This window comes from Balaenoptera acutorostrata, chromosome 6, assembly GCF_949987535.1.
Source record: "Balaenoptera acutorostrata chromosome 6, mBalAcu1.1, whole genome shotgun sequence".
In the NCBI taxonomy this organism is placed as follows: Eukaryota; Metazoa; Chordata; class Mammalia; order Artiodactyla; family Balaenopteridae; genus Balaenoptera; species Balaenoptera acutorostrata.
In genome coordinates this window covers 51,228,893-51,254,054 of record NC_080069.1, presented here as the reverse complement: position 1 = coordinate 51,254,054, position 25,162 = coordinate 51,228,893, and positions in this window count along the sequence as shown.

Here is a 25,162-nt window from a genome sequence, read left to right as displayed (position 1 = left end):
ATGGTTTCAGGTCTTACATTTAAGTCTTTAATCCATTTTGAGGATTTTTGTTGTCTATTGTCTAGTTTTATTCATTTGCATGTAGCTGTCCAGTTTTTCCAACACCATTTATTGAAGAGACTTTTTCCCATTGTGTATTCTTGCCTTATTTGTCATAGAATAGTTGACCATATAAACATGGGTTTATTTCTGGGCTTTCTATTCTGTTTCATTGACCTGTACATCTGTTTTTTTTTTGCCACTATCATACTGTTTTGATTATATAGCTTTGTAGTATAGTTTGAAGTCAAGGAGTATGCTACCTCCAGCTTTGTTCTTTCTCAAGATTGCTTTGACTATTTGGGGTCTTTTGTGCTTCCATACAAATTTCAGGATTATTTGTTCTAGTTCTGTGAAAAATGCCATGAATATTTTGGTAGGGATTGCCTTGAATCTATAGATTTCTTTTGGTAGTATGGCTATTTTATCAGTATTAATTCTTCCAATCCATATATCTTTTCCATATATTTGGGTTGTCTTTAATTTCTTTCATCAATTTCATATAGTTTTAAATGTACAGATATTTCACCTCCTTGGTTAAATTTATTTCTAGGTATTGTATATTTTTTGATGCAATCATAAATTTTAAAAAAATTCTCTTTCTAATAATTTGTTATTAGCATACAGAAATGCAGCAGATTTATGTATATTAATTTGTATCCGGCAAATTTACTGAATTTATTTTTTAGTTCTAGTAGTTTTTTGGTGGAGCCTTTACAGTTTTCTATATATGGTTTCATACAGTCTGCAAAACATGACAGTTTTGCTTCTTCCTTTCCAGTTGTGATGGCTTTTATCGTTTTTCTTGTCTTATTGCTGTGGCTAGGACTTCCAATAATATGTTGAATAAAAGTGGTGAGAGTGGACATCCTTGTCTTTGTCCTGATCTTAGAGGAAAAGTTTTCATCTTTTCATCATTGAGTGTGATGTTAGCTATGGATCTGTAATATATGGCCTTTATTATGTTGAGGTATGTTCCCTTTATACCCACTTTGTTGAGAGTTTTTATCATACATTGATGTTGAATTTTATCAAATTATTTTCCTATATCTATTGATGTGATCATATGATTTTTATCTTTCTTTTTGTTAAGGTGGTGTATCGCATTATTTATTGATTTTGTGTACTTTGAGCCATCCTTGCATCCCTGGAATAAATCCTACTTGATAATCACGTTTGATTTTTTTAAATTTATTATTGAATTTGGTTTACTAACGTTTTACTGAGAATTTTTATATCTATATTCATCAGGGATATTGGTCTGTAATTTTCTTTTTCTGTAGTGTCTTTGTCTTGTATTTATATCAGTGTACTGCTGGCCTTGTAGAATGTTTATCCAATAAGGCATTAATATCCCAAATATATACAGAAGTCATGTAACCCAGTAGGAAAAAATATGATTGAAAAATAGGCAGAGGACCTGAATAGACATTTTTCTAAAGAAGACATAATATGGCCAACAGGTGCGTGAAAAGATGGTCAACATCATTAATCATCAGGGAAATGCATATTAAAACCACAGTAAGGGACTTCCCTGATGATGCAATGGTTAAGAATCTGCCTGCAAATGCAGGGGACACGGGTTCGAGCCCTGGTCTGGGAAGATTCCATATGCTATGGAACAACTAAGCCCGTGTGCCACAACTACTGAGCCTGTGCTCTAGAGCCCATGAGCCACAACTACTGAAGCCCATGCACCCAGAGTCTGTGCTCCACAACAAGAGAAGTCACAACAATGAGAAGCCCATGCACCGCAACGAAGAGTAGTCCCTGCTCGCCACGACTAGAGAAAGCCCACACGCAACAACGAAGACCCAACGCAGCCAAAAATAAATAAATAAATGTATAAAATAAAATAAAACCACAGTGAAATTTCACTTCACACCAGTCAGAATGGCTATTATCCAAAAGACAAGAAATAACCAGTGTTAGTGAGGATGTGGAGAAAAGGGAACTCTCGTGCACTGTTGGTGGGAATGTAAACTGATAAAACCACTAAGGAAAACAGTATGAAAGTTCCTCAAAAAATAAAAAAAATAGAACTATGATATGATCCAGCAATTCTACTTTTAGGTATTTATATGAAGAAGACAAAAACACTTACTCAAAATGATATATGACCCCCAATGTTCATTGAAGCATTATTTACAATAGCCAAGATATGGAAGCGGCCTGTGCCCATAAACAGATGAATGTATAGAGAAGGTGTGGTATGTGTGTGTATATATATATATATATACACACACACACACAATAGATTATTGCACACCATAAAAGAAATGAAATCTTGCCATTTGTGACAAAATGGTTGGACCTAGAGGGTATTATTCTGAGTGAAATAAGTCAGACAGAGAAGACGAATATTGTATGATTTAACTTCTATGTAAAATCTAAAAAACAAAACAACATAAAAACATAACAAAGCAGAAAACAGAATCATAGATAAAGAGAACAAATGGCTGGTTGCCAGAGAGGAGGAGGGTAGAGGGGTGAGCACAGTAGATGATGGGGATTAAGAGGTACAGACTTCCTGTTATGAAATAAGTCACAGGGATGTAATGTACAGCATGAGATATAACAGTCAATAACAATATAGTAACTTTGTATGGTGACAGACGTTAACTAGACTTATCATGGTGATCATTTTTGTAATGTATCCAATGTATAAAATATATAAAAATGTATAAAAATACTGAATCACTATGCTGTACACCTGAAACTAATATAATATTTTAAGTCAATTATACTTGAATAAAAAAAAAATAAGCACATAGCCTGGTGTGGAAATAAGAAAAGGTCCTATGGGGAAAAGTTATGTGTCCAAATTTATATTAGTAGGAGGAAGATTCTACTATTTCATCAAATCTCCTAACTCTATTAACCTGTTCTGCTCTGATGGATTGATTTGTTCCATATATTCTACTAACCTCCTTAGAAATAGAAAATATGCATGCTGTTACTTCCCCTTCATACCAACAATCAATCATAGTATTCTTAAACACTGAGTCTGGATTTGGCCTCAGAATTTTTTCCAACATGTTGCCCTACTCTGGACAGTCACTAACATGCCATTGAAGTTGGCAAATGGAATAAAATTCATATGCCATCTGTTCCTACACTCTGTTCCTGCTTTCATGTTTAGATTAGATAGTGTAGGTTTATATGCATGTGTATTTCAATATTACATATTTGATTTTGAACATATATTATTTTTCCTTTAACTGATCTCATGGTCTTGCCTCTCTCCTTTTTAAGAAACAAACAAACAAAAAAACAGAGCACACCATATTTAATAAGCTTAATAGCAGCTAAAATATTCTGATATCATTTGATACAAATATTATTTGAATATGTAGACACAAACTCTACATGTTCTCATTCCTTCATTTTTACCTTTTAAAAATTTATATAAGTAAAATTTACTAGTTGCGTACAGTTCTATGAGTGTTGAAAAATGCAGTTATATTCACTAATGCAGTCAAGATTCAGAATAGTCCCATCATCTTCTCCCACTCAAATTCCTTCATGTTTCAGCTTTGTGGTCACCTCCTTTCACCTATCCTAACTCTTGGAAACTGTTGATCTGTTCTCCATTCCTATAGTTTTACCTTTTCTAAAATGTTATAGAAATGAATTATATGATGTATATAATATATAGCTTTTTGGGTCTGACTTCCTCCACTTAAAAAAATGCAGTGGGAATTCATCCATATTGTTACATGTATTCAACCCTCTTGATTGCTAAGTAGTATTCCATTTTATGGATGTGTAACATTTTATTTATTCACCTGCTGAAGGACATTTGTATTGTTTCTAATTTTTGGCGATTATGAATAATTGTACTATAAACATTAGAACAGAGTTTTTGTGTAAACCTAAGTTTTCATTTTCTTGGACAAAGAAGTAGAGTTTCTCACTAATATGATAAGTGAAGGTTTAACTTTAGAAGAAACTGCCATAATGGCTGTAGCATTTTGCATTCCCACCACAATACACAAAAGTTCTCATTGTTTCACATGCTCACTGGAACTTGATATTTCACTTAAATTTTTTTTTACAAAGGAAAATCTCTCAGTTAACAGAGACAATATGAATTCAAATTTTCTATGAGTGGAATATATAGTGTTTTAGGGTAACAGGTAATGAATCAATCATTATCAAATTATGAAGTATTTTCTTCCTGCCATCTGAATCTAACTTGCATGACCTTGATTTATATCTTGACATATCAACTTGATGATAGCACTCTGGTCAAATAATATACTTTGTGGTTTTAAATAGCCTTTTCCTAATGACTAATCTCACTGATGACCTTTTAATGTGTTTGTTATCCGTATACCTTTTTTGGGTTAAGTGTCTGTTCAGATCTTTTACCCAGTTCTTAATTGGGTCATTTACTTTCTTATTCTTGATCACCTAAGCTTTCAGGATAATCTTGATTTCTCTGGATTAGCTACACTTAAGGCCCTGCTGTGTGGCTCTTTATGCCTCATTTTAGGCTACTGTTCAGCAAATAGATTGACTTAAGCATTACTAAAGAGATATTTGTATCGAAACAGCCACCGTTCATTTATTATTGGTAATTGTAGAATTCTTAAAAGTCTATATATAAAAAAAAAAAAAGAGTTCAATCACACCTTACTTAATGAAGCAAACTCAACTAATGGGAACTTCAGACAATTGCTGTAACTATTTTAAAGATGCTTGAGAAGGCAATATAAGTTTTGGGAAATATATTCATATATACACATATATGTGCACAGTTAAATATATAAACCCCTCAGGTACTCACTTAGAGATAATTTATTCCTTATTTTACAAATAATCCTAGCAATTTGTGTTTTCAATTCTTAAATCATAGACAAGAAATTTGAATTGAGGTAGAGACTGCTAAAGGCTGATTCAAAGCTTGCTACAAGGGAAGATTACTGATAATCTTTTAGAGAGATGAATAAGATCATAGATAAAGAGGTTTTTTTTAAAAGCAAGCAGTTTGGGATGAGACCATTTAGAAATTTATATGTAAAGCATTCAGTTCTTCTATACTGTGGCCAGATAATACATTTTGCAAATGATAAGTGTTAAACATTGAAAGTAGCATTAGGTTTAGCATTCTCCTTTTAATAGAAGAGTGTGTATAAATCATCTAAGAGAATTTTCTATAAAATATGGAAATTGTTTCATAGTTATATGTGGTGATAAAAAGGAACTAAGTTAGAGTTCACATTTCTAGAGCTATAGCCCCTTATATGTTACAGATAATTGTCTGACAATGTCACAGAAACCTATGACTGTGTCTTAACATTTAAGAAAAAGACTTTCTGCTACACTGGAATAATTTTCTTGTTACAATAAGATACTGATGCTGAAGGTAATCAGGATACTAACTTTGAAGTAGCAGAAATATGTTAAAACAACAACAAAAACGTCATTATAGTAGAAAATAACATATGCTTATGTATAAGTAGAGATTTAAAGAAATATATTTTTGAAATGACCAAGATATCCCTTCTGTACATCTTCACTTTTGCACATTATTCTCAATTATTTATTTGGATTTCTTGGAAATATCCTGTGCCTCTGTTCTGACGCTTCATTTTTATCTCACCTTCTAGATTCAGGATATCCAGGGAGTGCTTTACTGTTGGTTTTAACTTACTCCTACTCATTCTGAGTATTTTGCTAAAATCCAAACTCTTTTCTTTTTTATAGGATGAACTGGTTTTACCTAATAATTTCTTCTGTATTTTTTTCAGTTTCAAGTTGTGATTTCCATTTCCATTATGGCATATTATTTTATTATTTCCCAGCTCCTTCAGAGATCTAGAAACTTTCAAGAAAGAAGAACTTTGGCTTTTGATTTAGGAATTAGAATTCCAAATAAGTCACAATGCTCCCCCTCTTTTATAATAAGTAAATATTGCAGATAATTGCATATATGTTATTTCCTGTAAATCATCTTTCCAACTTGAAGAGACCCTTTAAGTTCAGTGAGTTCTCTAAGCGTAACAGAAATTGATGTGACGCTCATGAATCACCAACACGTCTGAATAAAGATGACCTCATGTTTAAAGAGGTAATTTGAATTCATTGTACTTTTAAGACAAATGCAATATTCAGCTTTTTATTGGCAGGTAATTAATCAATATGTATCAAATTGTGAAGAATTTTATCCCTGCCAACTACTTCTGACTTGCTTGACCCTGATTTATATCGTTGTTATACCAACTTAAATCAGATAGTTTGCTGTCTTGGGTTAAATATAGTATTTAAATAGAAATATTCAAATGAGCAGTAGAAATTTCAGAGTTAAGTATATTCATTCCCAAACCTGAATTCAGCACTGCATGCCTTAGTAATTGTTGGCACTTTATAGCAAAACACTTAGCTGTGATCAATTGTAGCTTTCTCAGTAAAATCCCAGAGCTCATCTCTAGGACGAACATGTGGTTAAAGCAAAGAGGGTGGAGGGATGAAAGGTGTTAAAAAATTGCTTAGCTGAGTCTGACATTTTACCTTTTAAATATTAATTATACTGTGGGCTTCTTCCTATTTACATACCTAAGTGTTTGCTTGGGACATAAATGGTACTAAATTGTCTTGAGAAAGCCATAGAGCATCTTTGTTAGATAAAACTTCTTGCAGCTGGTAATTTTTGGCAATTAATATTATGAATGCTAATGCGATGGGGAGAAGGGAAGGCACTTCCAGGATGCCACTTATCTCTGTAAAACGAAAGAAAATGTCAGAAGTGGTGAGCCTGCTGAGAGTATTACTTCTGGGAAGGAAATAGATGGCAAATGTTAAAATTATCATATTTATGGACAGGCTAGAATTTTAAGACTGGGATATCTAATAAATAGTCTAGTAAATAGAGTTTATTGTAAATATTTTTAAATACTTGTTTTGGATTATTTAACAGTGAAGGTTTTTTAAAAAGTTATACTGAATATATTACTGGCCCAAAGTAACAACTGAAAGTAGATTCACAGAAATTAGCTCATTTGATTTTCTCAGTAATTGGTAAGGAATTAGGGGCAGTTCACTTGATGCTATAGAGTTAATTAGCGATAAACATTAAAATGAGATATGTATTAGGATAAAGACGAGCTTGATGGTTAAAAATGTAAAAGCCTGGAGTTATGAGAAACAAAATGTCAGCAAACCTTTTGGAATCTACTACTTAGATACAGAATTGTCATCATGTTTCAGAGTAGTTACATTCTCTTACATTTTCCAAATGAATTAAAAAGTAGCTGTTCTATCACTGCTCATTAGGCTATGTAATTTAAGCCAGACTAACTCTCTACTGGAAAGAATGTAGGAGGAGATCAGTAACAAGCATTATTAACATATGCGTTGTTTACAATTCAGAAACGAAAATAAATTCTATCATCTTGTACATTTTCCATTTATGATTTGAGGAACTCTGAGTTTCAGCTTATGCTAGTTACACCAAGATTTCAAATTGCCAGGTAAATTAATATCACAAGGATTTAGGAAATACATAGTTTTAAATACCTTGGATTGTATTTTTGAGTCAGGTGTAGGCTTAATTTATGGTGACTATGAGAAAATATCAATAGTATTTTGACTAGTAAGGGAGAGAGTCTTCTTTTTATGTTGAAACATAGCAATAAGAATAAATATATTTTATTTTGCTATGCTCATTTGTATGTAAAGATAGGAGGAAGGTTACTGAAATAAAATAAACATTCCTAGTTTTGTGTGACAGTCTAAATCTTCCGTTTCAATTATTCTGTCCCATAATGCCTACAAGCACATTCGCAAGTGGCATGTCATGTATACTAATTTTTTGTCTGTTGAACAGTCACTATTTAAAGAAAACATAAGAAACGTGATAAATTAAGAAAATATTCTTCATCTTTTTTATTTTAATTCATCAAGCCTTCATTAAACATCTGCTTTGTATCTTCAGATCTGCAAGGAAAAAGAAATAAATAATATTGTTTTGTGTTAAAGAACCTACTTAATTTTTTTTCAGAAACAAATTTGTAAATGTGAAAAAATTGAAATGTAAATATGAGTGGGCACTGAAAAGGATACATACAAGACAGCCTCCCATAAAGAGTTGATTTGAATAGTATATTAGAAAAAAGTACAGAATTATTTCCATTTAGGTAGCTCTAAACATTGATATTGCAAGGTTGATAGTGTGCTCTAGTTTGGAATTCATCATTGGATGCCTGAAGTTCCTTTTGAAGGAGAAAAAAAATGACTCCTTATGAAATATTCAGAAATACAGTTAAATCTTTATACATAAAAATGTTTATTGTGAGGTTATTTATCATAGCAGGCAATTTTAAAATAACCCTGGGTAAATGGATAAAATATAAAACAGAATGCCATGTGTTATTAGTCTGCTTGGGTTTGCATACCAAAATACGATAGACTAGGTGACTTAAATAATAGAAATTTATCTCTCACCATTTTGGAGGCTGAGAAGTTCCATGATCTGGTTGCCAGCTAATTTGGTTCCTGGTGAGGACTCTCTTCCTGGCTTGTATCCTCACATGGGGAGAAGGGGTAGAGGAAGAGTGCGTCACTCAATATTTCTTTCTAAATTGAAGATTAAATACAATCCCAATCAAGATTTTAGTAAACGTTTTTGTGAAGTAGAAGTCAGATTCTAAGGTGAGCTCTAAAATTCATATGGAGAGGCAAATGCTCAAGAATAGTCAAAATAACTTTGAAAAAGAAGAAGAAAGTTGCAGTATATGACTTTGATTTCAAGACTTATTATAAAAACACATTAATCAACATGTGAAAGTATTGGCAGAAATAAAAGATAAATGCAATAGAAGAGAAAGTTTAGAAATAAACATAAATAAATGATGGACCTTCATTGAAGGTACAAAACCAATTCAGTGGAGGAGGAATAATCTTTTAAATCAATATTTCTGCATCAATTGGGTATTCATATTAAAAAGAAAGCACTTCTGAAAATTAACTCAAAATGGATCATATAAATCAATTTAAAAAAATCTAAAGCTGTAAAAAAAATACAGAAGGAAACAGGGGAAAAATTGTATCTTTGTATTTGAGCAAACATTTCTTATATACAACACCAAAAAACCAGTAAAAGAATAAATGGACAAATTAAACTCCATTAAAATTAATAACTTTTCTCTGGAAAAGCTATTAAAAAGACCAAGACTGGAAAAATATATTGACAGATATTTCCAATAGAGGACTTTTATTGAGAATACATGAAGAAATGTCAAAACTCAGTAATAAGATGACAAATCATATGGACAGAAATTTCCAAAAAGATATGTGGTTAGCAATTAACACATGAAAAATCACTCAATGTGATGTTATTAGGGATATGCACATTAAAATTATGAGATACCACTACACACCTATTTTATCACTAAAATTAGAAAGCCTGACCCTACCAAGTGTTGGTAGGGATGTAAAGGAACACAAACTCTGGTTCTGATTTTTCTGGTGTGGGTGTAAAATGATACCACCACTTTATAAAACTTTGACTGTCCTTTAATAACAATACCACCTACTCTATGAAGTCGATGGGTAGCAGTGGGGGAAGAAAGAGGGAGAGGGAAGAAGGGAGGGTGAGAGAGAAACAAGAGCAAATGTGCACACACTTGCGTGCTCTGGTCTTTTTTTTTTTTTAATTTTTATTGGAGTATAGTTGATTCACAATGTGGTATTAGTTTCAGGTGTACAGTTCTGGTCTCTTCTTGTAAGGGCACTAATCTCACCGTAAAGAGCCTACCCTCATGACCTTATCTAAACCTAATTACCTCCCAAAGGCCCCATCTTCAAACCATCACTTTGGGGGTTAGAATTCAACATGTGAATTCAATATCCTGAATTTGCCAGCACATCTGCATGGCACAATGTTCATGCGACATTGCTAAATGGTAAAGCACACAAAAAATACTCAAATATAATATTAAGTCTATAAAAATAGGCACAGTAGAAAACATTAACAAGACAACCCCAAAGCTATTTCCGTGAGAAAAGAATCTCAAAGATGTAAAACAATGATTTCTAAGTACTTTCTGGTAGTATCCAACTTATCTGCAATGACTCATGTAACTTTTGGAATCAGAGAAATAAATGCATTATGAGAGAGAGAGAGAGGGAATGAGTATGGCATTCTTTAATGGGTAATGCAATGTTTCAGAATATAAAAACATAGATTTGACATAATGCTAATTAAGAGGAAAATAATTAATAGTAGATAATTTCTTATTATGGTGGGACTAGAGATCAGAAAATCTCTAGGCTGCTGGATGAAAGCAGAGAAGAAAATGGGAGCAGAAAGAAAATTGTGTGTGGTAAAAAGCACAGTATGTCGTTGAAGTGCTTCACTAGTTTCAAATAAGAAAGATCCTTACTAAAATATTATTCCATATTAAGTTATCTCTAGGGGGAAAATTAGTGTTGACCAGAATTATGAGAATAAGTCTTATAAAGCAGTAAATCCTTAAGAACTACTGATGGAACTTGACGGCTTTATGAAAACTATGGGTCTCAAACATGGTCACATATTAGAATCACTTAAGAAATTTTCAAAAGTGTCTCAGTCCTTGTGCACAGAGATCTTAATTTGCATGTGTTGGGTCCAAGGATGGATATTTTTAAATGACTCCTGAGTAATCAAAGTATGCAGCCAGGATTGAGAACCACTGATGGCTGAACATTCAATCCATAAATTGGGACTACTTGACATATAGTCTGAATGGATGAGAGCTGGTATTTGACACAGTAAACATTCAAGATGCCATCTGGGTTGTTGAGTAGGTCTGATAAGAATTGTATTCTAACCTTAGTTGGTAACTGTGAAGAAATTGAAACAAATGTAACGAATTTTTGTGAAATTTCACATTATCAATTTAGAATCAAAATGGGGAGGGGATAAAAGACATAAACTATATTCTGTTTTATAAAAAAAGGTTACACTTAGAGCAGGCTAGCAATGTAAGTGATTCTCTCCTGATTGAGTGAGTTGCATATTAGAGGAAGTGTCAGGAATAGGCTACATAAATAGCCATGTAATTGGAATATTTCACAATATTTTTTACATTTGATGAGGGGTTATATAACATGAACTTTAATATACTTTTAAACTCCAAGATTAAAAGGGCAGTGGAAAATTATGGAAAAATAGAATTAAGAGCAGAGTTAAGACTCATTATTGGTAGTTTTCTTCCCTTTCCCTCCCCTTTGTAAATGTCTACTGCGTATTGTACTTTGTAAAAGTGTATACTTAATATGCTCTAGTAAGGACTCTGTATTTGCAGAGCACCATGTGGCCATAGGGCAGATAGCCTCTGAGGGGAAAAACATGAACTCACGTTTTAGAAATGAGGACTTTAAAGTAAGTTTGTATATTCATGGTGACTAATTTGAATACAATTTGAGAATTGATATTAGGGAAAGGAAGTTTTGGAGAGAGACGCTATGGAGGTAGTAAAAGCAATAAACCAACTTTGAACTCAGAACAGCCCAAAGCAAGAAGGGGAATGGGCAGAATACTTGGGAACTTCAGATAAATGATGAAAGTCCATTTGCTAAGGATCGCTGAAGAGTCTTGATTTTATGGAACATCAAGATGACATTCTGCTTTCCATGATTTCATTCCCCCGAACCTGTTCTATAAGCGAACAAGCAAGGAGCAGGAAAATGGCATGAATGAATTGCAAGAATATAAATCCCTTACTTCACTTGCATGTGTAGTAAAATGACTGAGACAAGCAACAACTGGACTGAAAAGCCTGTTAAAGATTTGGTTCAATTATCTTGCATTATACAGAAACCTATTAGGTCTTCAATAAATGTTTGAGAAGAGAAATTTTCATTCCACCAGTATAATATGGACTCTAGGTCTTGATAATTATTTATTTAACTCCTAATATTTAATATCACCTAGGCTTCCATATAAATGAGACCTCAGAGATTTCAGAGTGAGAGTAAACTGAAAACTTGCCCAACTTTCCAGGGGAATGCAAGAAAAGTTTCCAGTCTCAAATCTTGGTTCTGGATGAATAGGTTAAATTATCACTAAGAATTGGTCACCTTAATCTAGCCCTCAGGATGATTGGCAGAAAAATTCATATTACCTGTGTGGCCCAGAACACCTCAAGCTGAGAATGTAGTTTAAAGTAGCCCTGAATAATGCCCTCAGGTGCATGGGTGCATGGCAGAAGCAAACAATCCTCACAGAAAGGAAAGACAAAGGTTTCAATAAAACTGCTTAAAAGAGGCTGTATACAAAAGGCACAGTTAAATGTAATAAAGCACCAGGAAGGTTGAAAGTAAAAAAACCACATATAGTATACTGGAGATAATTAGGCAAAAGAGAATTATTATTGTCAGGTTAATTTTAATATAAAATATATTTAAAGACATAGCTTTATCAAGATAAAGAGGGTCATTATATAACTATAAACATTTTAATTCACCAGGAAGAGACGTTTTAAACATGTATGCATCTAACAATATACCCACAAAATTAAACAAAATTTGACAGAACTGCAGAGAAAGAGATTAATCTAATACCCTATTTAGAGATATTATATACATATTTTAATAATTGATATGTCAAGTAGGCAAAAACCAGTTACAAAATAAAGAAAACCTAATAATAATCACTTGGAGAATTCTATGCTGTATTTTATTTGTTCAAAAAAAATAAATAATGAGGTTAACATCTCATTTGTAACCACCCTAAATATAGTCTTCATATTATTCCTACAATTGGAGAAAAGAAAATTCTAAGACTGTCTAGGAAAAAAGTACTCAACCAGATATCCAGGGAACATAGCTGGGCATTTGATGGACTGGAAAAATTAGGCTTTTGCCAAGTTAGGATGTTTATCCTTGAATCCTGTACCCTTAGTCCCAGGACAGAACAGTAATAGATTAAATGAATATTATGAAAAGTTTTCAGGTCTAGTCAAAAATTCATTTTGAAAGCTTTGAAATGAAATTGAACAGAATCCTGACAGCATTTGTTCTACATCTGACATGGGTGCTTCAAAGTATCACAGGATACAGAAATCTGATGGTCCATTAAAATAGCTCAAATACTCCTTTCCATTTCTTTTTAACCAAATGAGGGTGGGTTTCCCTGCCCTCAAAATTTACTTTTCACTTTTTTCACATGTGCTAACCTACTGTTTTGTTTGTGTGTGTCTGTGTGATTTTATTTTTTAACTTTTTTCTGTGTGATTTTGAGTACTTGAAAGTGTATATTCAGTTTCTATATTTTTAAGTAAGAGATGTCCTCATTTCTGGTTAACCAGAGCAGAGAAAAATTATGACCCCCCCCTCCCTTTTTTTGAATAAACCTCTATTTTCTTTTCTTGTTCTTCCTTTTGGGGTCCTTGGGACTTGCTTATACTGCCTCTATGACTCTTAGCAGATGATACTTTGTGGTATATTATTAAATATTTGACTTCCAATTCTACACTTCCAATTCCTTTAGAATATAAAATGTGCCTTGTCCATCTTTAATACTCAGACTCTCATATAGTTCTCTGTGTATATTAAATATTCAAGGAATGCTTATTGAATGGATGGCTACATGAATGTATGCATAAAATGCTAACGAGCTAGAATATAAGGCCTCTTTGCTTAGTAAATGCAACTTTTTGGCCCTAGACATCTTTCTTTCTCTACTGTACTGGCTAACTTCCCAGAGCCCAAGGTAGTGCTAAATATGAGGCCTGAATCCAACCTTTTTTTTTTTTTTAAAAGATCTTTATTAGAGTATAATTGTTTCACAATACCGTGTTAGTTTCTGTTGAACAACAAAGCAAAACAGCCATATGCATACACATGTCTCCCTATCCCCTCCCTCTTGAGCCTCCCTCCCACCCTCCCTATCCCACCCCTCTAGGTCATCACAAAGCACTGAGCTGATCTCCCTGTGCTATGCTGCTTCCCACCAGCCAACTATATTACATTCGGTAGTGTATATATGTCGATGCTACTCTCACTTCGCCCCAGCTTCGCCCTCGCACCCCATGTCCTCAAGTCCATTCTCTATGTCTACCTCTTTATTCCTGCCCTGCAGCTAGGTTCATCAGTACCTTTTTTTTTGTTTTTTGATTCCATATGTATGCGTTAGCATACGGTATTTGTTTTTCTCTTTCTGACTTACTTCACTCTGTATGACAGACTCTAGGTCCATTCACCTCACTACAAATAACTCAGTTTCCTTTCTTTTTATGGCTGAGTAATATTCCATTGTATATATGTGCCACATCTTCTTTATTTATTCATCTGTCGATGGACATTTAGGTTGCTTCCATGTCCTGGCTATTGTAAATAGTGCTGCAATGAACACTGGGGTGCATGTCTCTTTTTGAATTATGGTTTTCTCAGGGTATATGCCCAGGAGTGGGATTGCTGGGTCATATGGTAGTTCTATTTTTACTGTTTTAAGCAACCTCCCTACTGTTCTCCATAGTGGTTGTATCAATTTACATTCCCACCAACAGTGCAGGAGGATTCCCTTTTACCACTCCCTTTCCAGCATTTATTGTTTCTAGAGTTTTTGATAATGGCCATTCTGACTGGCATGAGGTGATACCTCATTGTAGGTTTGATCTGCATTTCTCTAAAAATTAGTGACGTTGAGCATCTTTTCATGTGCCTCTGGCCATCTGTATGTCTTCCTTGGTGAAATTTCTATTTAGGTCGTCTGCCCATTTTTTAACTGGATTGTTTGTTTTTTTGATATTGAGCTCCACGAGCTCTTTGTATATTTTGGAGATTAATCCTTTGTCTATTGTTTCATTTGCAAATATTTTCTCCCATTCTGAGGGCTGTCTTTTTGTCTTGTTTATGGTTTCCTTTGCTGTGCAAAAAGCTTTTAAGTTTAATTAAGTCCTATTTGTTTATTTTTGGTTTTATTTCTGTTACTCTACGAGGTGGGTCAAAAAAGATCTTGCTGTGGTTTATGTCAAAGAGTGTTTTTCCTATGTTTTCCTCTAAAAGTTTTATAGTATCTGTTCTTACATTTAAGTCTTTAATCCATTTGGAGTTTATTTTTGTGTATGGTGTTAGGGAGTGTTCTAATTTCATTCTTTTACATGTAGCTGTCCAGTTTTCCCAGCACCAATTATTGAAGAGGCTGTGTTTTCTCCATTGTATGTTCTTGCCTCCTTTGTCATAAATTAGGTGCCCATATGTGTGTGGGTTTATCTCTGGGCATTCTATCCTGTACCATTGATCTATATTTCTGTTTTTGTGCCAGTACCATACTGTCTTGATTACTGTAGCTTTGTGGTATAGATTGAAGTTGGGGAGCCTGATACCTCCAACTCCGTTTTTCTTTCTCAAGATTGCCTTGGCTATCTGGGGTCTTTTGTGTTTCCATACGAATTTTAAGATTTTTTTGGTTCTAATTCTGTGAAGAATGCCATTTGTAGTTTGATAGGGATTGCATTGAATCTGTAGGTTGCTTTGGGCAGTATAGTCATTTTCACAATGTTGATTCTTCCAATTCAAGAACATGGTATATTTCTCCATCTATGTCATCTTTGATTTCTTTCATCAGTGTTTTATAGTTTTCTGAGTATAAGTCTTTCACCTCCGTAGGCAGGTTTATTCCTAGGTATTTTATTCTTTTTGCTGCAGTGGTAAATGGGAGTGTTTCCTTAATTTCTCTTTCTGATTTTTCACTGTTGGTGTATAGGAATGCCAGAGATTTCTGTGCATTAATTTTGTATCCTGCAACCTTACCAAATTTATTGATTATCTCTAGTAGTTTTCTGGTGGCATCTTTAGCATTTTCTATGTATAGTGTCATGTTGTCAGCAAACAGTGACAGTTTTACTTCTTTTCCAATTTGTATTCCTTTTATTTCTTTTTCTTCTCTGATTGCTGTGGCTAGGACTTCCAAAACTATGTTGAATAAGAGTGGCAAGAGTGGACATCCTTGTCTTGTTCCTGATCTTAGCAGAAATGGTTTCAGTTTTTCACCATTGAGTATGATGCTTGCTGTGGGTTTGTCATATATGGCCTTTATTATGTTGAGGTAGTTTCCCTCTATGCCCATTTTCTGGAGAGTTTTTATCATAAATGGGTGTTGAATTTTGTCAAAAGCTTTTTCTGCATCTATTGAGATGACCATACGGTTTTTATTCCTTAATTTGTTAATGTGGTTTATCACATTGTTTGATTTGCATATATTGAAGAATCCTTGCATCCCTGGGATAAATCCCACTTGATCATGCTGTATGATCCTTTTAATGTGCTGTTGGATTCTGTTTGCTAGTATTTTCTTGAGGATTTTTGCATCTATGTTCATCAGTGATATTGGTCTATAATTTTCTTTTTTTGTGATATCGCTTTCTGATTTTGGTATCAGGGTGATGGTGGCTTTGTAGAATGAATTTGGGAGTGTTCCTTCCTCTGCAATTTTTTGGAAGAGTTTGAGAAGGATCGGTGTTAGTTCTTCTCTAAATACTTTATAGATTTCGCCTGTGAAGCCATCTGGTCCTGGACTTTTGTTTGTTGGAAGATTTTTAATTATGGTTTCAATTTCATTACTTGTGATAGGTCTGTTTATATTTTCTAATTTTTCTTGGTTCAGTCTTGGAAAATTGAACCCTTCCAAGAATTTGTCCATTTCTTCGTGGTTGTCCATTTTATTGGCATATAGTTTGTAGTAGTCTCTTATAATCCTTTGTATTTCTGCTGTGTCAGTTGTGATTTCTCCTTTTTCATTTCTAATTTTATTGATTTGTGTTCTCTTCCTTTTCTTCTTGATGAATCTGGCTAATGGTTTATCAATTTTGTTTATCTTCTCAAAGAACCAGCTTTTAGTTTTATTGATCTTTGCTATTGTTTTCTTCATTTCTATTTCATTTATTTCTGCTCTGATCTTTATGATTTCCTTCCTTCTACTGACTGGGTTTTCTTTGTTCTTCTTTCTCTAGTTGTTTTAAGTGTAGGGTTAGATTGTTTATTTGAGATTTCTCTTGTTTCTTGAGGTGAGATTGAATTGCTATAAAATTCCCTCCTAGAACTGCTATTGCTGCATCCCATAGGTTTTGGGTCATTGTGTTTTCATTGTCATTTGTTTTATGTATTTTTTTATTTCTCCTTTGATTTCTTCAGTGATCTCTTGGTTATTTAGTAGCGCACTGTTTAGCCTCCATGTAGTTGTGTTTTTTACAGTTTTTTTTTCTTGTAATTGATTTCCAGTCTCATAGCATTGTGGTCAGAAAACATGCTTGATACAATTTCAATGTTCTTAAATTTTCCGAGGCTTGATTTGTGACCCAACATGTGATCTATCCTGGAGAATGTTCCTTGTGCACTTGAGAAGAAAGTGTATTCTGCCACTTTTGAGTGGAATGTTCTATAAATATCAATTAGATCTAGTTGGTCTGTTGTGTCATTTAAAGCTTGTGTTTCCTTATTTGTTTTCTGTTTGGATGATCTGTCCATTCCTGTAAGTGGGGTGTTAAAGTCCCCTACTATTATTGTGTTACTGTCAATTTCCCCTCTCATGGTTGTTAGCATTTGCCCTATGTATTGAGGTGCTCCTATGTTGGGTGCATAAGCATTTGTAATTTTTATATCTTCTTCTTGGATTGATCCCTTGATCATTATGTAGTGTCTTTCCTTATCTCTTGTAACAGTCTTTATTTTAAAGTCTATTTTATCTGATATGAGTATTGCTACTTCAGCTTTCTTTTGATTTCCATTTGCATGGAATATCTTTTTCCATCTCTTCACTTTCAGTCTGTATGTGTCCCTAGGTCTGAATTGGGTCTCTTGTAGACAGCATATATATGGGTCTTGTTTTTGTATCCATTCAGCCAGTCTGTGTCTTTTGGTTGGGGCATTTAATCCATTTACATTCAAGGTTATTATCAATATGTATGTTCCTATTGCCATTTTCTTAATTGTTTTGGGTTTGTTTTTGTAGGTCTCTTTCTTCTCTTGTGTTCCCACTTAGAAAAGTTTCTATAGCATTTGTTGTAAAGCTGGTTTGACGATGCTGAATTCTCTGCTTTTGCTTGTCTGAAAAGCTTTTGACTTCTCCATCGAATCTGAGTGAGATCCTTGCTGGGGAGAGTAATCTTGGTTGTAGGTTTTTCTGTTTCATCACTTTAAGTATATCCTGCCACTCCCTTCTCGCCTGCAGAATTTCCACTGACAAATCAGCTGATAACCTTATTGGGATTCCTTTGTATGTTATTTTTTGTTTTTCACTTGCTGCTTTTAATATTTTTTCTTTGAATTTAATTTTTGTTAGTTTGATTAATATGTGTCTTGGTGTGTTTTTCCTAGGGTTTATCCTGTATGGAACTCTCTGGGCTTCCTGGACTTGGGTGACTATTTCCTTTCCCATGTTAGGGAAATTTTTCACTATAATCTCTTCAAATATTTTCTCAGACCCTTTCTTTTTCTCTTCTTCTTCTGGGACCCCTATAAATTCGAATGTTGGTGTGTTTAGTGTTGTCCCAGAGGTCTCTGAGGTTGTCTGCAATTCTTTTCATTCCTTTTTCTTTATTCTACTCCTCAGCAGTTATTGTCTTCCAGCTCAGTTATTCGTTCTTTTGCCTCAGTTATTCTGTTTTTGATTCCTTCTAGTGTATTTTTCATTTCAGTTTTATGTTGTTCATCTCTCTTTGTTTGTTCTTTAGTTCTTCTAGATCTTTGTTAAACATTTCTTGTATTTTCTCAATCCATGCCTCCATCCTATTTCTGAAATTCTGGATCATCTTTAGTGTCATTACTCTGAATTCTTTTTCAGGTAGGTTGCCTATTTCCTCTTCATTTATTTGGTCTTGTAGGTTTTTACCTTGCTCCTTCATCAGTGGCATATTATTTTGCTGTCTCAATTTTTTTTTTTTTTTATTAATGAGTGTGATTGTGTTCCTGTTTTACTGGTTGTTTGGCCTGAGGCTTCCAACAGTGGAGTTTGTAGGCTGTTGGGTAGAGCTGGGTTTTGCTGCTGAGATGAGGACCTCCGTGAGGCCTCACTCCAATGAATATTCCCTGGGGTCTGAGGTTCTCTGTTAGTCCAGTGGTTTGGACTGGGAGCTCCCACCAAAGGAGCTTCGGCCCTACCCCGGGCTCGTGAACCAAGATCCCACAAGCCTCATGGGGTGACAAAAAAAAAATAACACTAACAAATTAAAAATTAAATTAGACTAGGAAACTAACAGATATGTTAGAAAGAATGTAAAGATAAAAATACAGATGAATCAACAACCAGAAGGTACATCAGTACCACAATAATAAAAAAGAGGAGGGAAAAGAAAAATAAAAGGGGGGGGGAAGGCCTTGGCTGTGGAGGGTGGCGCCTAAGCAAGGGCGAGGTTTGGGTGGTGGGCGGGGCCGATGCTCAGGACCCTCAGGGCTGGAAAAGGCCCTGGGGGCTGTGGGGAGTGGGGCTTAGGCTCAAGGAACAGAAGGGGCCCAGGCGTGCCCCCCACCCCTGGTCTCAGAGGGCAGGGGACCTCACCTGGGAGCCCAGCAGGCTTCCTAGGCTCTAGTGGGTGGGGCAAACGCCCTCCTCTCCTCTCCTGCTCCTCCTGTCTGGGGTCTGGGAGGCCCCCTCCCGTCTGCCTCTCCTGTTCTCCCCTCGGCCTCCTTCCTATGCCCCCAAGGAGCCACATGACCTGGAGGGGGCTTTGGAGGGCAGGGGACTGGCCTGGGAGCTCAGCAGGCTCCCCCAGCCTGAGTGGGTGGGGCAAGCGCCCTCTGCTACTCTCCTGTTCCTCCCGCAGGGCCCCTCCCACCTGCCTCTCCTGATCTCCTCAGCCTCCCGCCTATGCCCCCAGGACCCATGTGGCCTGGATGGGGCTTTGAGGAGGGGGACTGGCTTGGGAGCTCAGCAGCCTCCCCAGCCCGAGTGGGCCAGGTGATCGCCCTCCACTCCTCTCCCACTCTTTCTGGAGAGTCCCTCCCACCTGCCTCTCCTGATCTCCCCAGCCTCAGGGGCACTGATCCTGTCTGGCTACTCCTCCTCCTCCCCCCTCAGTCCCCCTATGTTCCACCGGTTCGCTCTGGGGTTCCTCCCATCTCCTTGGGCGTCAGAGTCCCCCACCAGCGGCGGCAGGCATCCTAGTTGTGGGGAGACGCTAACTCCCCGTCTTCCCACACCGCCATCTTGACTCCACCTCCAACCTCACTTTTTGACAAATGCACAAGGGAACTTTAATTAAGACAGTTCTTTCTTGGACATCAAAATCAGATGAAATGTTTAAAAAGAACTGGTGCAGTCATTTTTAGAGTTACAAAAGCAGTGTAAATAAAGTCCAAGAACTTTCAAAGGAAGAAATAGGGAAAAAATGGAGGTTTATTTTAAAAACAAATAATATTTCTTAATTCTTTCATGGCATGGTTCATCGTAACTGAAGAAATTTCTGCTTAAAAATATCTCCTTATGAAAATGTTTATTCTATAACCTCAAATTTATGAAAAAAAATCTTTGTTTTGTGTTTTTATTCTAATTATGCCTCTTCTAATACATGATTTCTTCATGTGATGAGCTGTAGAAATAACAACATTTTAAAACAGCTCAGGATACCTTTTTCTCTAAACAGCCAGTCTTTAGCTGAAGGCAGTACACACACACACACACACACACACACACACACACACACACACACACACACACACGTTACTGAGTTTTGCCCTAAAGTTTCAAAGCAGCCTATTTGATTTTAGTAGAAAGTAAGTAATACTGCCTGGGACTGTCCAAATGTGCTAGATAATTTCATTAGAAGGTTTACTCAAAGATTAATATACTTGGTTTATTAATACATATTTATAAACATATTTACATACAGATTTTTTTTAACACACAAACATACACTCATGACACATATTTTATCTACGTAGCTTAAAGGAGTGTCCCAGAGGGAGAAGGAACAAGTAATAGCCTATATTGTGGGTATTAACATGAGTAGCTCCCAAATGTTTGGAAGCATACAGTTTAACGTAACAAATAGTCTACAACAATTTTAGTGTAATATGTTTCCTTAGCTTGGGTTTCCTAGATACAGAGCCTGAGATGATGATTCTTGTGCAAGTGATTAACGAGGGAAGGCTCACAGGTGAAACCTGTAAGAGGGTGAAGGAAACAGGATAAGGAAAGCAGCCAGGCAAAGGTATGAGTTTTGCTAAAGTTCATAAAGAGCTCTGCAAAATAAATACTGCCACAAAATTGTCGTACCTTGAGGCAAGGGGCCAACTCTTTGTACTTCCAACTCAATCAGCCATTGGCTGTTACTGCCCCTTGTGAGAGGGTATAACTTCCTAGGCATTTCTTGGTAAGTGGCTCCTCTAGGTCCTGGGCCATTCTCAGAAAGGGGAAACTATGGGCCGTTAGTAGACAACACTCACAGAAGTTGGGAGTTAGATGCACTGTCCTAATAGAGGGGTCTGTGCAGAGCACCAGCAGCAACTACTACTCCCACCTATTCCCAGTTTTCATGTGTGTATATGGGGAGCAGCCTTTGGAAGGGAAAATGTGAATGTTAATTGGAAAGGTGCCAGACTAATCATCAAAATTATATCTTTTTTTGTCATATTGTAAAATTATCTAGCACTCATCAAAATTATATCCTTTTTTGTTTTCCATATTGCAAAGTTATCTGACAATTATCTAGCTAGGAAATGGGACCTAGGATACACTCACTTGATACTTTATTTTGCAATGAAAAGTAATGTGCTCATGATAAAATAGATCTGGACTCCTCGAGGTTCCCTTCCTAACAAGACAGTATCACCTCAAATCCTTGATCCTGAATTGGAGATACAAAGTCCTAGAGCTGTAACATTAGATCTTTAAGGGGATAGACTGCTGAATTTTCAAAGGAATGAGAATTACACATGAGAGATAATTCCCACATTCTCCTATATCTCCTCCAGACCTTTAAATCTACTACATTAAACATATTTAAGAAGATTACAACATTCAACTTAATGTAACTTTAGAATCAAAAAACTTAAATCTAGATAAACTTTATGAAGTTGCCCTCACTAATATTACACCATTCCTATACTGAAAGAAAACTCCACCAGAGATTAGACAGCCTTTCTTGTTTTTTTATTCTGACCCCTTTCCTTGAAGTCTTTGAAAGACCATCTCTTATTTCTACTGGCTCATCCACATGGTACTTTGTGTCCTCAGCTGTTTTGTGATTTTTGACTCTGAGTTCATTTCTTCTTAGAAGTTTTTTTCTGTAGAATTAAAAAAAATTTTTTTATTAAATTTTTATACAGTTTTTAAAGGTTACTTTCCATTTACAGTTATTACAAAACATTGGCTCTATTCTCCATGTTTTACAATACATCCTCGAGCCTATCTTATACCCAATAGTTGGTATGTCACACTCACCAACTCCTATATTGCCCCTCTCCCTCCTCTCTCCCCACTGGTAACCACTAGTTTGTTCTCTATATCTGTGAGTCTACTTCTTTTTTGTTATATTCATTAGTTAGTTGTATTTCTTTAGATTCCACATATAAGTGATTCCACGTATAAGTGATATCTTACAGTATTTCTCTTTCTCTGTTTGACTTATTTCACTTAGCATAATGCCCTCCAAGTCCACCCATGTTACTGCAAATGGCAGAATTTCATTTTTTTATGGCTGAGTAGTATCCATTCATTCCATTGTGTGTGTGTGTGTGTGTGTGTATATATCTCACATCTTCTGTATCCATTCATCTGTTGATGGACACTTAGGTTCCTTCCATATCTTGGCAATTGTAAATAATGTTGCTATTGACATCTGAGTGCATGTATCTTTTCAAATTCGTGTTTTGTTTTGTTTTTTGGATGACTACCCAGGACTGGAATTGCTGGGTTATATGGTAGTTCTGTTTTTAGTTTTTTGAGAAACCTCCATACTGTTTTCCACAATGGCTGCACCAACTTACATTCCCACCAACAGTGTACAAGGGTTCCTTTCTCTCCACATCCTTGCCAACACTTGTTGTTTATGTTCTTCTTGGTGATAGCCATTTTGACAGGTGTGAGGATTGAGACCTTAGTTTAAGGTATATTTGTTACAGAGAGGATTTGTGTTTATTTCTACCAGATGCTAAGGGGTAATTTTCATCCTGAGTTTGACTGTGGGACACAATGCTGCACAAAACCTACTTATAGTTAAAAATTTCCTGTTAGATTAATTGTTTTCTCTACCCAATGTCAAAGTCTGTAAGTTTCCATGCTACCCTATTCTATAGGATTGTGTTTTTTTTTTCTTAGTTCATATTTTATGGAGTCTTGGCTTTATGTAGGGTAACCCCATTAGGGTGGGCCCTGATTTTGTGTTTGGTCCACTGGGTCTTGCAAAATCAAGGGGGAAAATGCTAAAGGCTACCAGGGAATAAAAGATACTCTTACGTTAGCCAAAAGGTTAAACCTTAATTTTACCTCCTTCAATTCTTGTCTTCACTTCATTTTTGTCCTCTGAATAGTTTCCTTATTATATGGGCAATACAATGATATTAAATAAATGAATAAATAAATATATATGAATTTGTATATAATATTTGTTTATAATATATAAATATATATTTGTACATATCATGTATATATACAATGATAGGTAAGTAGATGGATGGATTATGAGGGGTTTTGTAAATGTTTTGCAATATAGTATACATTTATTAGGTGTTAAATTTGGTATTAATATATCTGCAGGTACTAATATATCATTTACATCAACCTCACTTATAGTTCCTAATATCTTCCTTATATTTTTGTCTACTAGTGTTTTATAAGACTGTGGTTTTCAACTCAGTTAATTATTCTGTTGTGCCTTTGCTTGTTTTTCATTTATTTACTTTCAATACTCCAAATGCTAAGTATCAATTGAAACTGTACCACTCAATTTAACTTATTATATTTTCGTATTTTTTTCTTCCTTTAAATTCTTAGAGAGTATTCTTAAATTGTCATTAATAAGACACTGGGTTTTTATTAGCCATTTTCTCATATTACAATCACTTTTTAAAATATGATGAGGTCTCTCAGACATAAAGATCTACAGAGCATTGCAAGATAGTCATTGATGATCCAACTAGTTTAATAACATATAACAAATACAGGTTTAAGCTCCTTTGCATACCATTAATTTTACTCCAAATCCTGATTTATCCAGTATACTGAGTTTATTTATCGGTAATTGTTTTGTTTTCTTTTGTTTTAAATTGCAGATCTATTGGTGACAATGTTTTCTTATGTGAAAATGATCATTTAGTTTAACACTTAGTTCAAAGTTGATAGTTATTATTTCTCAGAACTTTTAAAAAGCACCCCATCATCTTCTGGTTTCTATTAATAATCTTGAACAATCCACTGTCAGCATAACTGGTTCCTTGATTAGTAATCTGCCTTTTCTCTTTGACCTCTTCAAATTTTTTTTCTTAACTTTGTTTTCTTCATTGTCTGTTCAGCTTTGCTCAATATGCTATTTTGTCTTATTATTGGATTTTTATATTCTATAATTATGATTTTCCTTTTTGAACTTTTATTTTGTTCTTTGAAACTTTCCTAGAGCATTTTTATAATCTTTGATCCTTGATTGAGTTTTTGTTTTCCTAAATTATATCTCTATTTATATATACTTATACTTTGTAGTTGATAATTCCAGATCTGAAGTAGTTGGGATTTAATTCTATGTTTGTTCTTGCTGGCTTTTCACAGTGGTAGCTTTCCACATCTGTTTATAAGTTTTGTGGTTGTATTTGTTTTAATATAATCTGGGGCTATTCTGAGGGGCCTCAAATGAAGATCCTTTCTTAGGAGAAAGATCTTCATTTGTTTCTGCAAAGCACAATTCCAACTCAAGACCATTTTAGATTAATTTCTTACATCCTGGTTTCAACAACCACACAGATCACATAAAATTTAAACCTGAAATATATATGAGGGCAGAGTTGTGATTACATGTGTTCAAATTAGTTTCTTTTTTCATGGGGGTGTGATAGAAGGGGTGCGGGGTAGAGGCATTTTTACTAGTCAGAAGTGAGGACAAATCAACAGGATATTTTGTAATCTCCCATTGCTAGAAGGTATATTGGGTTTCTTTTGCCCAACCCATTTATCCAGAATAAAATCTTTTCAAAAGTTTCAGCTAAA